The sequence below is a fragment of the Lygodium microphyllum genome, chromosome 23 (genome assembly GCF_053477565.2).
Source record: "Lygodium microphyllum isolate KBCC chromosome 23, Lygodium_microphyllum_v1.1.10, whole genome shotgun sequence".
NCBI lineage: Eukaryota > Viridiplantae > Streptophyta > Polypodiopsida > Schizaeales > Lygodiaceae > Lygodium > Lygodium microphyllum.
Window position 1 is genome coordinate 41,856,828 of NC_141157.1, and position 19,120 is coordinate 41,875,947.

General features: G+C 39.6%; 1 pseudogene; it reads left to right on the forward strand.

The window, feature by feature from the left end:
* Positions 1–16,591: 16,591 nt before the first annotated feature.
* On the forward strand, positions 16,592–17,164 carry LOC148016104 (calmodulin-binding receptor-like cytoplasmic kinase 2 pseudogene; annotated as a pseudogene).
* The last annotated feature ends 1,956 nt before the right edge of the window (positions 17,165–19,120 follow it).

Genomic DNA, 19,120 nt, shown 5'->3' on the forward strand with positions numbered 1-19,120 from the left:
TGGCGACTCAACAACAGTGGAATCCTACCAATCGGAATCAACAGCCCCAAGTCTCAGCAAGAGCTCTGAATCAGAACCAGAACAAAGGACCTTCTGGATCGACCCAACTAGTGTATGCAGTAATTACAGAAGCTTTCCAAAACCCTACTACAAGTACTTCAGGAGGTAAAAATCTGAAGGACTACCTATCCAACTCAGTTGCAAGTATCAAGAAAGAGCTTCTGGATGTGATTACAGAGCAGCTACAGACGCTGAAGATGAATATCGCCAATATATCCACTCCTGTGGGAGCTGGAAGAGATGTGATGTGCTCTAATACATGGTGTGGAAAATGTCATCAAGCGGGACATTTAGCCACTGAATGTACCCGAAAACCAACCATTCCTGGAGCCCTCTGTTCCTACTATTTGCGGAAGAACCATACAGAGGATATTTTCTCTCTAAAAGAGATACATGAACGAAGACAGAAGGATGAAAATGCAAGATTTAACTTTCTGGAATCCAAAATGACAACACAGGATATTGGACCAAAGCCTAGGGAGTTTGGTCCTAATTTTGGTCCAAGGAGGTTTCCCTCTCAAAGTTACAGAGGACGACAGTCTAGCGGTGGTCAAAGATTAGAAGTGGAACATTATAGGTGTGGAGAAAAGGGACATATCTCCCCGAATTGTCCAAACCCTAGACGATCTGTGGATTACAAGCCCTTATACAGCTGATGCAAAGGTGAAGGCCACACTGCAAAGGACTGTCCAAGCCCAGCCCTTGTAAAGGCCAATGGCATTGATAGCCAATAGAAGGTACAAGAGCCTGCCTCCAATTTGGTAGAGTTGGAAGTTGCCATTGTTACGCGAACCAAGAAGAAGGAACCAGTTGTTCAGAACGAAAATAATTCTTTTGCCAAGACTGTGAAGTTCAACCTGCCAAACAGAGGGACAGTGCAGTATAGGACAGAACAGTATAGTATAGAGCACCGTAGTGCTACATAGAGTTACAGAGACAGTCCTAGATTCAGGACCAGAGGTCCAGGAGATAGATGATACAAAAGCACTTTCAGAAAGAGGAAGTGTCGATGCTGCAATTATTAGAAGAAAAAGGGAAGATGAAAATGGGTGTAGCCCCATTCCCCAGCCGGCTGGAGAAGCCGGTGGAACCTATCAAAGATTATGACTCGATCAAAGACCTAGATACTTTTAAACCTAACCTAACATTCCGATAGTTGCTGATGCTATCTCCCAGCTGTCAAAAGAAATTCAAAAGCATCTTGACAAGAAGATGTGGACTAAGGATCGCTCCTTCAACAATGACTAAGACCAATAAGGCCCCAGAGCCTGTAAAGGAAGTAGATGTGGCTAACGCCTTTCTAGATCATGGAATCCCAGAGATTAGTGTATGGATTGAAGGACGCTTCATCTCAGATGCATTGATTGATGGAGACTCATCAATAAACATAATGACAGATGTGACAATGAAGGACTTAGGGTTGCAAGGAATTCAACCTACATAGTTGCTTATCAGATTGGCAAACTGAAGCAGAATTAAACCGTTGGGCATCCTCCCATACGTCAAAATAACCCTTGCAGGAAGAGACTATTGGATAACATATTTGGTGGTCAAACCGAGGGACCTCATACCCTTTGCTATTGGGAAGACCTTGGCTTTTTGAAGCAAGATCTAGGATGGACTAGTTCAAAGCAACCCTAACCCTAGGCAGAGGACCCAACAAAGTGGTGGTAAAGTTGTATGGATCGCAAAAAGGCAATGGATCCACATCCATCGAAGTCATAACTAACTCCTCCAACGAGGTAATAGATAGTACATCAGGAGACGAAGCGACTGTCAAGCAACGGCTGTTAAGCAAATCTTTCTCAAGAAAATAGAGGCACAGTCCCTAACGGTGGGCATTGTAAGCCAACTACCAAGAGAAGCAAAATCCTTGTCCATAGGAGAATACCTCCTGCCTCAACTATAATTAACTTCTAAAATCAACTCTGACAATGAAATAGAAGCATGGATGTACTATTCTCCATGTTACATGACAGTCGTAGAGACAGAGCAAAGACAGAACAGATACAGAGCAGATACAGAGACAGAGCAGAGGCAAAACAGAGACAGAGCGAATGCAAAGATAGTCACAAAGATAGTCACAGAGACAGTAACACACACATAGCCAGACCCAGAGCCAGAGCCAGAGATAGAAGTAGAGTCAGAAGCTGTGACAAAAGTAGAAGCAGATGCAGAGGTAGAAGATCTGTTCTTCTCCTACAGAGCCTCTACAGAAGCAGAGATAGAGCCTCTAGAGGGAAAGGATGAAAATGATGAGGAAGAAAATGAAACGGGTTATGAAAATATGATGAATAATTTCCTCTGATAATGAATGATCTTGTTGATATCCCTACAGAGAGCTCAGAGGCCGAAGATCTCCAATGCTCGATGAAATGACCATGGTTCCATTTGGGTTGGCCAATGGACCACAAAGTATGCAGAATCTGTATAAGCAATGGATTAAAGGCATAAAAATTAAGTTCACCAGTGGCTCCTCTCGCCCTAACTATTCAGTCTCCAAAGAAAAGATGATGATGATGCCCCCTGCCAATAGAAGCTAGAGCCATCAAAGCCACAGCCTCTAGAAAGTTCGTGCTATGTGGCATTCATGGGCGCATCCTCGGAAGATGAATCCCTAAGTCCAAAAGAAATTACCACTTACACAGAAGCAAACAAAGCTCTGATACCCTTCCAGCAACCTCAACAGACGAGTGAGTCATCTATTCAGAAGGAGGATACTGGTTCTAGTGGAACATCAGACGAGGATACTACTCTGTTGAAAGAGTCAGAAGCACTCTATGGGACGTTTATCCGCGAAGTGAAAGGTGAAAGGCAAGTAACATTCTTGGATACTAATGGTACTGAACGTCACCTGAAAGTGGGTCTCAATCTTCCAGAAGAAGAATTAGTGGTCCTGCGAGACCTACTCAAAGAGAACTTAGATGTGTTTGCTTGGTCATATGCCAACATCACATTGACCTAGAGCCTGATGTCAAACCTGTAAGGCAAAGACAAAGGCATATGAATCCTAATTATTCTGCTCTGGTGAAGGCTAAATTATTGAAACTTCTTGAAGCAGAGTTCATTTATCCCGTGGCTAATAGTAAATGGGTTTCGTCCATTGTGGTTGTACCCAAGAAGAACAGGAAAATTTGAATATGTGTGGACTTTCGAAAGCTCAATTCGAAGATGAAGAAGGATCATTTCCCTATCCCTTTTATAGACCAACTGTTGGACATAGTGGCAGGCCATGAGCTGTATTCCCTCTTGGATGGATTCAACGGATATATCCAAGTCCAAATCGCAGAAGAAGACCAATCCAAAACAACCTTCACCACAGAATGGGGGACCTATGCCTATAGAGTGATGCCATTTGGGCTCTGTAATGCTCCTGCCACCTTCCAACAAGTAATGATGGCTGCCTTCCAGAATCATCTTCATGATTTTATTGAGGTGTATCTTGATGACTTCTGTGTCTATAGCTTAATCTGCGAGCACTGGGGACACCTAGAGCAATGTTTTGACATATGCCGAGAGTATGGGATTTCTCTCAACCTCGACAAATGTGTCTTTGGTGTCTCATCGGGAGTTCCTTTGGGCCATATTGTCTTTGCACAAGGGATTGCAACAGACTGGGTGAAGATTGAGAAGATTGCCGCCTTAACAGCACCAACAAATCTCAAGCAATTGAGAGGATTTCTTGGCCATGTGGGCTACTACAAAAGATTTATTGCACATTTTGCAACCAAGGCAGCCCCTCTGCACAAGCTCCTAAGGAAAGATGCGGATTTCCTTTGAACTGATGACCTTTAATACCCTAAAACAATGCCTTATCCAAGCACCTATCTTACAACCTCCTGATTTGACGAAGGAGTTCCATGTGCACACAGATGCATCAGCTCAAGGGCTAGGTGCTGTCCTATGTCAAAAGGGCCCTTCTAAATTAGATCAACCCATTTATTATGCAAGCTGAAAGGTCACTGATAGGGAATGGAACTATACAATGACAAAGCTTGAATGCTTAGCAATGGTGTTTGCACTAGAGAAGTTTCGACATTATCTACTGTCAATACATTTCAAGTTCTATGTGGATCATGAAGCCCTATCCTTCCTGATGAACAAAGCAGATGTTAAAGGATGAGTGATGAGATGGTTACTCCTATTCCAAGAGTTCAATTTTGAAGTGGTCACTAAGTCTGGCCATTCCCATGTCCTAGCCGATCATCTATCATGGATCCCTCAAACAAAAGAAGAGGAACAAGAGGACCCAGACCTTCCTGATGCTTCCTTGTTTCTAGTTGAAACAGTTACTCCCTGGTATGCAGACATAGCCAATCTCCTAGAAACTCAACAGTATCCTCCTGGCATCTCAAGCCATGAGAAGAAGAAGCTTTTGTTAGCCGATCATCTATCACGGATCCCTCAAACACAAGAAGAGGAACAAGATGACCCAGACCTTCCTGATGCTTCCTTGTTTCTAGTTGAAACAATTACTCCCTGGTATGCAGACATAGCCAATCTCCTAGAAACTCAACAGTATCCTCCCGACATCTCAAACCTATAATTTTTGTGTTAATTTAAGTGAATTTTTAAACATTCTTTAATCTCTAATTTTTATGTGCATTTTTAGGCTACTATAAACATACCCTGTGCAAAAAAAAAAAGAAAATAGGAAGCTCTAGAGTAAAGCTATGCGATGTAGGCATAGTTCTGTAACAACCAATAACTCCCTATTTTTTCTTTCATCCCTTCTTACATACTCATTGGGCTGAGCGTCAACTTTACAAATTGTATGCATATATTAGGAATAGTATACATTAACAGATATTAAAACCATTGAATGTAGATAACAAAAATGACCAAAAGTAGCCCATATTACTTGAAAATGACTAAGAGTAGATGGTATTGCTTAAAGTATACCTTTGATGTCTATATGATTTTGAAGCTAGCTAGCATGGCTTCCAGTATTTAATAGGCTACTGTGTACATGAAAGCTCATATGTCTTGTGAAGAGCTATTACCACCATCCCCTCTTTCTACATCATCATTCTCATCACTATCATGCTATCACTTGTGGTGCTCTTTGCTTTGATATACATCACCCCTTGCTCACCTTTCTCCCTCTCTTGAAAATATAGAAAACAAAAATGACCAAGAGTAGCTCATGTTACTTGAAAATGACCAAGAGTAGATGGTACTGCTTGTGGTGCTCTTTGCTTTGATATGCATCAACCCTTGCTCACCTTTCTCGCTCAAATATAGACAACAAGAATGACCAAGACTAGCTCATATTACTTGAAAATGACCACAAGTAGATGGTATTGCTTAAACTATACATTTGATGTGTGGTGGAAAATACTCAACTGAAAAATCCAAATACACACACACACACTTACAAATTTTGATTTCCATGTGTCAATTCCTCCTAACCCAAAATGTGATAAACCAAATCACTTAGTTTGGATTCATCGTGTCTCCTCTGATGTAGAATAAAGGCCTCTTGCTCCACCCTACTTTGGGCTTCCATCCCCTCTTGACCAGAATCTAAGCCTTGCTCTACCCTCCTCTTATTTTCAACTACCCTATGTTTGATGATGGCTCTCTTGTTGAAACATGCAATTTTTATCCTTTCTTGATTCTAATTATTTGTAAATATCATATGTGGGGGATTAGGATACTTCTCACGCATTGTAGTAATGGTTTCCTCTAAAACATTCGAGTCTCAGCTTTTAAAGGCTCAAAAGCAATCTTCATAGTTTGTCCATGCTATAGTGCGCAAGTAGCTCAGGTCCTTTCCCACCATAGAATCTTGTAGGATTCCACCCAAAGGATTTAGCTTGTAGTACACATATGATTAGGGTTTTTCCTTCTTCTCTTCATGTTGCTAGGGTCTCCCTCTACTTTATTGCTGAGAGAGTGTTGTGTGTTACATACTCAATGATGGGATGTTGGACACCCTCTTATCAATTCAAGTGGTTTGAACACACAGTACATTGGGTAGCTCTCATCTAGCCTCTTACACATTGCAAGAAAATCAAAAACATCATAGTGAGATCCCTTGGCTCTCCTTCAAGAATAAAGATAGCTCTTGGAAGACTCCACTACACATGTATGCATGCACATTTCCCTTTCACCCTCTATGGCCTTTACATGTAAGATAAGAGCATGAGGATAGGCATGAGAGGGCACTTAAGAGAAGGGATGGAAGCTTCACCCTTGGTCCCTTACTCTCACACAATCCCTCTCTCAAGCTCACACACACACACACACACACACTCTCTCTCTCTCTCTCTCTCTCTCTCTCTCTCTCTCTCTCTCTCTCTCTCTCTCTCTCTCTCTCTCTCTCTCTCTCTCTCTCTCTCTCTCTCTCTCTCTCTCTCTCTCTCTCTCTCTCTCTCTCTCTCAATGAAAAGTAAGAAAGTGAGAACAAGAAACTAGCACACACATGGATAGCCCTTTCCATTCTCTTTCAAACTTTTTATACAACCTTTTAGGGATAGGGTTTCCCTCTTGGACATCCATCACACTTTTTGGGCCAAACTTGCTCTTCCCTCTATGAATACAATTAATTCCAAGTTTCTATGTTAAGTGCTACTAAATTTAATTACAAGTTTCACAAGAGGGAGATCGGCCCTCATTTGCAACAATTGATTTCCTGGCCTAATAATTGCAAAAAAATTTGTGGTTTCATGTTTTTCTTTCTCGTCATGTAAATTCCTTCAATCGATTAAGATTTATCCCCCTCCTAGTTGAGTGCTAGTCCTAGTTGGACTCACTCCAGTGAGAGGACAATGTGGTTGGCAGATGGTGTTGGAATGGTCCAATGCAATGGTCTTGGTGAAGGGGATGCTTGGATGGTAATGAAGGATAGATAGAACTTGGTTATGGTGGAGACAAGGAGGGCTATGGTTGTTGTAGGTGGAGGAGATCATATGAAGAAAAAGGTGTTGGCCACCAATTATTGATGGGTCTTCCAATGTAGATATCATGGTGTTTTGCACTCCTTGAAGGGTGTTTCTACCTTTCCAATGCCATGTGGAGTGCATGTGCCTTGAAATCGGGAGATGGGTTGAGTTTTGAGTATAATCGAAATGTTTTCCCACTCTTATGGATTGATTTTGTGTAGGATTGGGTGTGATGCTATACCCAAGGTGATAGGTCTATCAAGCATGCTTGAGTTGTCCTACCCTTGATGAGTCGTAAGGTTGTGGTTTGGTGGCATGGACTAGGGGATGGACCCCTACATGGTGTGAGTATGTAACTATGCTTTGTCTTTTAATTTTTCTTCTTGTCTCCTTTTTTGGGTGGGTGAATAAGTTTGACAAGCATTCATACTATTGAGGGACTCGCCTAAGGGAATGCTAGAGGCATCCTATGCTAACCATATATTCTTTTAGTGAATTGTACAATTATAGGTGTAACTTAGGGAAGAAAGTATGTGTATAGAGTGTGAATTGACATACTATCCACCATATTTTCTAATAGCTTAATACAATAAGGAGATAATAATACAGCTCCAACATGAAAGAATATCATTGCCACTCAATCAATCCTTGTATTCACATTTTTAAAAATAGTAACCAAAGTAACTCCTCATATGGTGTGATAGGTTGCCACAGTATTGTAATGGGAAAGCTAAGATAGTTGCATGTCATAATAAAGGAAGGATTTGAGCAATTAGTGAATCTTCTCATGAAAATGGTAAAAGATGGGATGAAGTCAAGGGCCTAAAATAGGTAGGTCTTTTTCTTTTCATTGGCTCTTACATTTGGAATTTTGAAAAAGTTATACTTACCATGTTCTCCTTGTATTCTTTGCTGCCATGCCAGTGAGAGTAGAGGCAATGGAGTGGATTTACATTTGTAATGTTTCTTGAGTGGCTTGCCATGTTGACTTATCATTTTTAGGATGGGATATCTCCATTGTGATTATCTTGGCCAAGCTTCCCATGGATTCATGGCAAGGTATTTGCTTTTGCTATTTGTGGCCTAACAATATTCCTTAAGGGAAGCTACATCAGGCTACCCCGCCCATTTCTCTGCTATGCCTTTGGTTGCTTGGATGATTACTTGCACTATGCATGGGGATAAAGGCTCCTTGAACCTATTCCCTTCATCCTCCTTGAATTCAAGAATTACCACATTGATACATTCTTCTTGTATTTTTTAATCATCTCTTTAGGGTTTACCTGCTCTTCTTCAACTAGAGTTCAAATGGGAGGGAAAAATCCACGACCTTCTACTATTGTGGCCTCAAGTCTTCAATCATGGCTTCATAAGCCTCTTTTCCTTTTTGGGTTTCCAAGTTGGTTGTTTCATTGACTATTCAAAATCAAAGTTTGGTATGCTAGATAGATCCATGGGTGGTGTCATGTTGGCTAGTGGCTCGAGGAAAAAGGGAGGCTCTAGGGGACTTGTTTTTTATTACAGGAGTTCTATGCTTTTAACTCTCTCTCCCCATACCCTTTGTGTTTTAGATGATAGATCAAATCTTGGTGTTCTCTATAGCAAACGTATTGATTCCTTGAATCTTCTCCAATCCTTCTAAGGCGCCAGCCCCACCAAAGCTAGTTGGGCTTTGAGGTCTTCAATGTCTTTTGTTTGTGGAATGAAAGAAAACAAAGAAAATTCTCTAAATTATTGTTGCTTTGTCATACCATGCTTATATACTTCCATTATTACTTTCTATTGACTTTTCCTCTATAGTGCCATGCCCAAGTCAATGAACATCTTCATGAGAGTTTCCTCATAGAGCCTTTGAGTTTGATTTTCTATTAAATTCACAAATCCAATTACTTTGCTAGCTATAGTTTCCTAGAGGCATGCACATGTGATCTTCCACTATCCTTGCATTTGTTGATGTTCCCATCTTTCTCTTTCTTGTAGTGCTATTTTTACTACCTCCTATGATCGTCAGAGCACATTATTTGTAAGTTGACAACTCATTTTCTGTAATTTACTATTGCGATTCTATTATCTCTATGTTTTTCTCCTAAAGCATAGAATTACTCTATTAGAGTTAATTTTGTAGGACTTGCACACATTCATTTGATTGAATGATAAACTTATTGTAAGTTTCCTCTATCTCATTTAACTACTCCTAAAGTTCTTGCTTGCTCACAAGAGGTTCTAATTTCTCTTAGGAAACACCATGGAAGGAACTCCTAGGAAATACCATGGATAGTTTGTGAGTCCTTGCCTACCTTCTCTTTACTCTTGTTTGACCCTATTCCTTCCTACTCTTTTTTGGTTAGGAGATTTTGACATATTGTACTATTCTCTCCTCCATCTTCTTCATATCCTTCCTTGATTTCCTTCAAACCAATCGAATCATAGATTGTGTTCATTTGTCTCCTCCTTGTTGGATGTTTTAGAGTATGAATTGGAATCTACTTCTTCTCTTTCCTTCCTTTTCCTACATTCTTCAATGTAGCTTTTAGATTCCCCCCAATACTTCCTTGGGTGGTTGTGGTTAGTCAACATATCCTGCAGGTACGATGCAGGTATGACATGCTTGAGAGGAACTTCTACATTGTTACTTAGAATTTTTGTAAGAATCTCTCCGCAGTTGATGAGGCCATGCTTTCCTTCTGATAGGCTAACCTTATCGTTGGGATTCTTCTCAAGGACTTTGTGGGTTTTGGCTAAAGATTCTATTATGCATTCTAAACACAATGCATTTAGGTCTTGATTGATTAGATTATCTATCCAAATATCATCCATCAATCATTTTAGGCACTTGGATGGTACATTGTGATTTTACAAAAAGTGAATATATCATGGGAGCACCTATGTTGTGACTCTTAGTCTCTTCTCTGTATATTTTTCAAATTAACTCCATATATAGCTATTTTTGATTCCCCTAATTGCTAAATCTCTTGATGCATACCGGATGCTCTAACATATTTCCTAGATCCAGCCTTGATGCATAAGGTTTCCTTAATCCAATTTTGGGGTAAACTCAATCATAGTTTCTTTGTCTTCATAGTGCTGGCCTATCCATACTAAGTATATAAACAATCTAGTTTGAGTATCTCAGTATCAGGAAATGAATGGGTGTCTTTGTGGATTTGACATACTCAACCAAGCCACACTCAATTATCAAATCTTGGATAGCTTGATGCCTTGTTACCAATTTTGTGAGGTTGGTTAGTACTTTGAACTTAAGGTGCCTTACTATCCATTTATGTATGTCCATATCATAGTCATGTAAACTGTATAACTTTATCTTCATTGAGGGCATCCTTGATCTGTATAGGGGTTGAGATAGGTTTAAGTGTAGGAACACATTGGGCCACTATCTACAAAACAAGTAACTCATGATTAAATTCCTTCACATAAAGGATCATGATAAAATTTTACTTACCATCTTTTTACATATATAACCATTTACCATAACCAAAGTTTTACTACAAGTTGGTTAGGTCTTTTTTTAGTTGATTGATGGTAGCACTTTTCAATCTTGATAGGATTAGTCGTCAAAATTATTCCCCTGTAGAAAATAATGTAAGATTTTAAGATTGGGCACTTGATTTTGATGCGTGTGTTGTGTTTGGGTTTTGGGGTCATAAAAGTGACTGTTTTATTTATGTATAAAAGAGGAGCCATTTATTGAGGGATAGAAGTTGTGTTGGGAATCCAGTAGCGGTAGAAGTCTGAATTGTACTCTAAGTTGGCAAGAGCATCTAGGCTGTCATGGCAAACAAGGAGCCTGTAAACATATGATATGAGGTCATCCAAGAGTGAATGTTTGTTGAATCAACTGGAGACATGAAGTTCTTCTTTGGATATTGACTTGTTGAGGAGTGGATAGTGAAGCAACTCCTAGGTGGAGTCAGTGCATGAGACTCCATGTTGGTGCAAAGAAATGTGGTCTTGTAGTATGTAGGATCATACTTTAGGAAGCTTATAATCTTTCTATTTTTGGTAGTGATGTGACAATCTTACTTCTGAGTGTTGCGGTTCATGTCAAAAGGAATACCATTTATTCAAGAAACGAGTGGTAGATTTGCATAATTATTGTAAACTATCGATAGCACAAGGGTCCTTAAGAATTCTATTCTTCACATAGGATGGAAGTATTCAGTATATTTTTAACTATTTCCACAGGATTTCTTGTGTTAATTGATCGATAACTATTAGGCTTGTGTGAAAGAGATACTCATGTTCTTCCCATGTCGAATGCAACTAAGACACCAACAATAGCATGTTAGGGTCAACTAACTAGATGTCCATGAGAGAAAAGAGTTTGGAAATGTTGTCAAAAGTAGAGTACACTTGCATAAAGCAATTTGTGATTGGCTTGCTAGAGAGTATCAACAAATCTCCAGCCATTTTGTAGATTGATCAACATTGGTGTGGTCTCTTGATGGTGGCTAGTAGTGGGGGGTTGATACATGCTAATTTGATATGGGATAGATGTCTAAAGATTAGAAAGAATATCCTCTTTTGGAGGTAGTGTATCCTTTTCCAGGCATGTAGGTAGAGTGGGTACTAAAAAGTCCCATAGTGATGGGTTTGGTCCTCCAAAGGGGGTGTAGTAGGTGGAGAAGGAGAAGGAAGAGGTGAGCTTAAGGGGGAGCCTTGTTCAATGAAAGGAGTGTGGTGCTTGCTTGGGCTCTACATGAGTGGGACTTGAAGAGGTAGTGAAAGGGTTAGTCTAGGTCCAAGCATGGATAGTTTGGTAAAAAGGTGGAGAAGGAGAAGGAAGAGGTGAGGTTAAGGGGCAGCCTTGTTCAATGAAAGGAGTGTGGTGCTTGCTTGGGCTCTACGTGAGTGGGACTTGAAGAGATAGTGAAAGGGTTAGTCTAGGTCCAAGCATGGATAGTTTGGTAAATAAACTATGAAAATTCTCATAGAATCCTTGTGCTTTGAGGAGGATTTTAGAAATTCAACAATGTGTGATGCATAGGTTGGAACATGGCTGATGGTATCAATTGGACAACTAGTGCTTGTGTTTCCATGATATATGGATGTCAAGGCTCAGAATGAGATTCAGGGTCACCACTGCCACTATGGTGGTTTGCTAATAGGCCCCTTTTTGCACTTGTGATCCTCTATAATCCGTGTCCAGAAGAAGTGATTTGGGGTGATTAGCTAGTGTAATATTCCCACCACAGCACTTCATATCAAGAAACAAATTCTAGCTTGAGATGTTTTAAAAATACTCGTCAAGCTATCACATAAGTGACTACATGTAATTTTCTTGATATCGAGTCCTGCATTAAATCAATTCCGTAATCCAATACGAGAAGACGCCTCAATGTTCCAAGCCAATAAGAAGCAAAGACACCTGGTAAATAATATTATGACAACTTGATCATTTTTCGCATTAATTTGATTTAGCATTCTCAATTCCATTTAATGCATCAAAGATCAAATTGATTTCGTAACCGCAAGACAAATCGCCAAAGCCTTAATCGATAGATAAAGAACACGTAAGAATAAGCATGATATTGAGTAAGTTAAGTATAAAAGAGTATGGCATGACTTTATAAACTAGATAAGTCATGAGGTAACATGGCCAAAAACCAGCAGATGAAGTCATTTTGAGGAAACAAATACGTTTTTTTAAAAATAGGCCAAAATTCATAACGTTTTTTATGCATGGAGGGAGAGAAAGCATTCTAAAATAATCCCCATGTCACCATTAAACATGTAGGTAATCAAAATACATTTTTTATAAAGCTTACTTGGCTCTTGTTAAGTAGCCAAAAGAATGAGTCAATTGCATGCTCCCCCTCATGCCTATAAATACAACCTCTCTCCTTCACAAAGAAAGCAAGAAGGAAGACCCCTTGATGATGAAAAAATTTCTCTACTTCTCTTTTCCATTATAGCTTGAGCCTTGAAGGAGGAAAATACCCCTCTTCGACCTCATTTCCATTTTCTCTACCCCTTGTTACGCCTTCCTCCCATACAGCCATATCACTAAGAAAAACATTGGTGAAATTTTTTTGGACGACCGTCAACTCTCCATGAACTACCATGTCAATTTCGCCTGACATCCATGGCTCCACGAGATCATAGAAATTCAAAAAGCCCATTTGAAGCAAGGGAAGCAAGAACACGACCGATGGAGAATATAACGTGGTAAGAATTGGTGAAACCCCCGTTAGAGCAAAAAGGTAACATCTCGTTGCTTTGGAAAAAAATAATTTTTTATAAGCTTATTGCTATATTTTACTTTAAACAATTACAAACGTGTTCTAAAGAAAATGCATATGAACTGCCGCTTAGAAAAATAGCCTAAGTAATATAATGATTAACTATTTAGTGAAAATATCACTCTTTCACTTGGAAAAGGGTTATATACGTGCCATTAAGAAAATATCTTAATTATGTTTTATTTCATTATATTTATTGTTATTTTATTAATGACGTGTATGATTATAATAACATAAAAAAGGTAGATGGTGTTAGGGAAGAAAATATTTTATAATTTTTTCCTAAAAGTGACTATCTCTATTTCATTTTGTTAATGATAAACAGATGCATATGAGTTTTATAATAATTTATAGAAAATCATTTAGATAATACCATGAAGTAATCAAATAATTAAATCAACAAAAAATTATATAGGAAAATATATACTAGAAGCACATAAATTAGGTGCATAGTAATATAATTTGATGTTTGAAAGATGAAAGAGAAATTACACTTATGATTTTTGCATTTTCTAGAACAAAGTTTTCAGACAAACAATCAGCATTGCACTTAGGACATAACTAAATGAAAATTAATCTTTCTAGATAATGTTGAAAGTTCAACAGTCATCGATTAAACCATGGAATATGAGTAGAATAAAATAAAAATTATTTTTTTGTTGAAAGCACACACACTATTAATATTAATGATTATATCAACAAGAGCGTCAATATTATGAGTTGGCTCATGTATGAATTAGGGAGAAAGCCTAACCTAAAATATCAAGAATGTTAAAGCAAAAACAACTAGGAAGTACTCGACAACCCTGAAACTATCAGTATTAGAAAATTAAATAAATATTGAAAGTCTATAGGACTTGTTGGACATTGATAAGATTTTTTCAATATAAATTCTAAAGACTAAACAGACTTGAAAAACATTTGAAATCCTACTAAGCACGGGTTAGGGCAGGATAGTGCATGAATTGCTTGCCATAGGTATAAATGCCCATATTATCTTTTAGGGCAAAAATACCAAATTTTTCACATTGATAAAATAGACTTCAGATTCGCAAAATAACGTGTGGATCCGAAAAAGAGTTGCAAGTAGGAAGCGAAACCCTAAGAATAAGGTGGAACCTTAAAAGAGAAATCCTAGATTTGGGTGGGGTTTCTTCCTATGCTAAAAACACTTGCTGTTGTTTCTTTTTTATTTGTGCATGCATTGATGGTTGCACATGAAAGATTTATTGTGCTTGTAGCAATTAGTTCTAATTGTAAATATATAATCAAGATAATAAGAGGAAACATTGTGCTATGCCTCCCCCATGGCTAGACGCAGAAGCTTGCTCCAAGGGGGATTGTTTTGTACAACCGTGAGGAGCTTTGGACCAGACCCTGGGACCGGCCTCGATAGCAAGAGGCCACCCGGTGAGGAATTTGTTAGGCAAGAGGAGGTGGGAGTGCGAGGGGGGTCTAGCCGTAAATCTCTCGATCGCTCCTGGGGATTGCCTGACCCTCATAAGAATCAGGATGGGATCCTAGAGTCCCCGATACTAGTGAAGGGACCGAAATCTTAGAGGGTTTCTTTTCTGCTATACAAACACAAGGGATTTTCCAGTGAACGAAGGTTTATATTTTGGGTAGGCAGAAGGGAACAAGTATTGTAAATAACTTTTTGAAATGTGTTTTGTCAAAATACTATTTTCTCTGTCTTTGTGTTGTGCCATAAATTACGCAAAGAAACCTATGATAACGGGTTAATTCACGAAATTACTTTTACATGTGATAGGTAATTAGAAAACTAAAGAAAACCATTTGTGGGAAGCGAGTGGGCAAGATCCCTGACAAAGATGTCCTATGGATGGATGGTCTTGGTAAGTTGGGAGCTTCTCTCAAGAGATTGAACTAAAGGTTAATTAGGAAAAGTTAGGTAGAGTCGAGCGTTGACTTACCTAGGGTCAGGTCTTAAAACCTTAATAAAAAATTACCTTAGAGGAAAGGTGCGGTGTCGTGCTACTGCGTATCCGAGCCGTATACACCTCCATTTTTTTTTGTTGTGCATTTGTGTTATTTTCTGCGTGTGATTCATTGTGTGTGTGATTGATGCATTACGATAATCCATCCTTTCAGTACCCGCATCCAATGTATATATTCCACTAGTGTGTGTGTGTGTGTTTCTGTTTGGATGCATGATGTGTGTGTGTTAGAAAAATATGAAAAACTGATGCTAAAGGACATTATCAAGCTGATAATTTCAATTATGATCTCCAAGAAAAGTGCAGGGAATTGTGGAATCAAAGGAAGCTTTGTGGAAGCCGATCATCTAAGTTCAAAAGTTCCCATGACATAGAGTTGAAGGAAGTCTCTCAAAAGCTGCTTAAGCGAGTAAAGCACTAGTGAAGCACCGAGAGAGCATTTTGCCACCCAGTTCTTAAGGCCGAAGTTGAAGTTTGTGCGCAGATCACCCATCTCGAAGCTGACTATTAATGGGGCAATTGATGACTCCAAAGATACCCTACGTTAGTCCTCAAGGTCAAAATCAAAGTTGGTGCATAGATCTCCTATGGGTGTAAAGAAACTAGAGTTATTCTTGTCAAAGAGGAGTTTTTTGTCGCTCAGCTAAAAAAGGAGAAGGGAAGACTAATTGAGAGGGTACGTCTGACAATGAAAAAGCAAATCATGAGGGTATTGCAGGGGTGAATAGGGAGAGACAGAAAGCTGAAGGGGATTATGACCTGAATAGAGTTGCAGAGCTTAAGATATGGCAGTCTCATGTCTCTTCAAAGACAGCTGGAAGCAGCTGAGAAAGATTTGGATGAATATCAGAATTCAAGCAAGCCAATGTTGAGAGAGGAAGTCACAGGAAATGACTTTGCTGAGATTGTGAGCAAGTGGACTGGTATTCCAGTGTCGAATCTTCAGTGCAACACCCACAAGATATGCTGGAAGTTAACCTCCTTCAAGAAGAATCGCCCTGCTATGTCTGCCATGTCTGCCCTATCGTTGCACTTGTGCAATTTTGGATTTTTGCCTGACAAAATAAGGAGGTGTGGCCAATCTGCAGCAGTGACAAGAGTGGCAGTTCAATGGATTCGCACCAGCAATGGATAAAGGAAGAAGCAGCAACGGATAAAGGAAGGAGCCTTTTAGTGGCCGTCTCAAGTTCAACCTGCAATGCTTGCAAAATTGTTATGCTTCAGCAGTCGGGTGCTGTACTTGGATGTTGAGATGCATAAGTGTGTGATGGACCAGGATTCGGCAGATAAGGCAGTTGCAGAAGCCATCGAGCGATCACGTGTCTCGACTTATTGGAGCACCTCCACGATATGTTGGTTATGAGGAAGGGAACAAAAGGAACGAGACAGCGGAAAGTTGCGCTTTCTGGTGGAGCCTTACTACAGCATGCTCTCCACTCACTCCCTATTGGAGCATACAGATGTTGCTGTACTTTTGGATAATGAAGCTATCTATGATGCTGCAGAAGGATCTGAAAGGAGCCTCGTGGTTGAATATGTACCCAATGGAAACCTGCGTCAGCACCTCGATGGTCAGTTTGGTACAGTTCTTGACTTGGCTACAAGATTGGACATTGCTATCAATGTAGCACATGCAGTTACCTACTTGCATCTATATGCTGATAGACCTATCATCCACCGTGACATAAAGTCCATTAACATCCTGTTAACCAGCAGCTACCGAGCTAAAGTTGCTGATTTTGGATTCTCTCGTCTTGGGCCTTGGGAGCTTGATTCCACCCATGTCTCTACACAAGTGAAGGGGACTGCCGATTACCTGGATCCGGAGTATCTCAGAACTTACCGGCTCACGCTGAAGAGTGATGTCTACTCCTTTGGGATACTGCTTGTTGAAATGCTTACACACAGGCATCCCATTGAGCAGAAACGCGAGCGAAGTGAGAGAATAACTGCAAGATGGGCATTTGACATGTCCCACGATTGCTCTGCAAGGCTCTAATATATCCGTTTGAGCTGCATCAGATCTAAATGTCAGTCTTCCCTCTGCTAGAACTCATCTCTTTCCCTCAGAAGCGAGGAGTGAACAGTCCTGTTACTATCTACAAAGAGCAGAAAGTTTTCTTTTTTTTGTACCAAGAAATTCTGAGATGCTGAAGTCTTCTTGAGATACTACTGATTAGATCTAATCATTTTTGAGATGATACTGATCAGTTGACGGCCCTTGATTGGTTCTTCCAACCTCCCGGTACTTGTTTAAGAACAGGGCTGCACTGCTTTGAGATCCCATATATTACTAGTTTTGTGTATATGATAGAAAGCTCTGAGAGCATCAGAAATCAGATGTGTTGAACAATAGCTGGTTCTCTCATTGTCAGTGCACTAAGGGACACGCTTGATTGGATTATTAGATAATGCCCATTATTCTGTTCAATGTAACTGTCATCATACACCTGAATGAAAAACAGTTTATGAGAAACTTCAAAATTTTCTAAATATTAACCTCATGTAACTCATTTGACAAGGAATATAGTGAACTTTGGCATCAAAAATTCGATTTCTTCTTGTTAGTCTCTTCCCTTGTTGCAACTTGAACTCCGTGTTCAGCAGCCCTTACACGAAATCTACGATAGCGGTGCTTGTGCCACAACTTCGTTAAGGTTCCTTGAATCGTAACCAATTTTTGAAAAAAAAAAACATTGCACTCCATGAACCAAGGGTAACTACGATTGCTCCAATCGGATGAGAAGCCCTTGTGGGACACCTTTAATGGAGCTAGCTGACTGCATCGAGACCTCAATTGTCAAATAAAGACCCCGACCTTGTAGGTTGATCCTTGTGGGGATGATTAGTACCTTTCATTACTGGGTGGACTCTGGGAAACCTAGACAATAGACCCTGTGCATTCTCGCCGAGTGCCGAGCGAAGCTATCTAGGATAGTTTCCCAATGGACCACTAAAATGTGCTGCCAAGGAATTGTTAGGTAGGCACATGACACATTGTCCTGGGATTCCTTGCCCATGGTTTAAAAACAAATCCTTTATCCTTTACATGTATCACTTAGTCACTTTTGCTACAAGTTGTGTAAGTCATTGGAGCCCCAAGAGGAACACTAAGGAAAAGGGGATTCTACTACAAGAAAATCTATCTTGTAATATCAACAAGCTTTTATTTCATTCTTTTGATCATCAAAACAAAGAAAACAGAAATTATTCACGTAGCATCATAGTAGATATCTCCCACGGATTTGATAGAATCAACCATAATCTTCAACATCTTCATAGAATCCATCAATAGAAAAAAGAACACAAAAGAATAAACCATCTTTGAATGGAAATCAATCACATATTATTCATCTTCAATATCTTCATAGTTCTCTCTCTCAATCTCTCATATACAGTTACACTGTTTTGATAGAAATGACTATCTCTGGGTCTCTCTCTCTGTCTCTTTCAATAGTACATCATCTCCTCACTACAATACTCTCATAATAGCTCTCAATAATCCTTCTTAGGTCCTGGATGCACCTCCCAAGAGGTATGTCTGATATGAAGAGTCACCAGAGCCACTACAGTGTCTCTTCACAGCTCACTACTGTCACTGTCACTTCAATCTTCTCTTCAGTCTTCAGCCAGCTGCTTCTTCCATTTGTTTTAGCTCTTTTGAACTTAGATTCATCCTTTCCAAAAGTTAGAAAATTTTTCCAAAGTCACACATACTTTCTACAGAACACTTACAAAAGGTCTATAGAACAGTACAGTACAGTACCAGAATAGATACAGAACAGTTACAGAGCAGAGACAGAGGCTCTACAGAAGGTCTACAGAGGGTTATAGAAGGTCATCAGAACCTCATAACTCATATTGAAACCATACCAAACTATCAAAAACTACTCAACAGGCTTCCTAAAGATCTCAATATTCATCAATCATCAATCTATGCTTCATACAGAAGAAA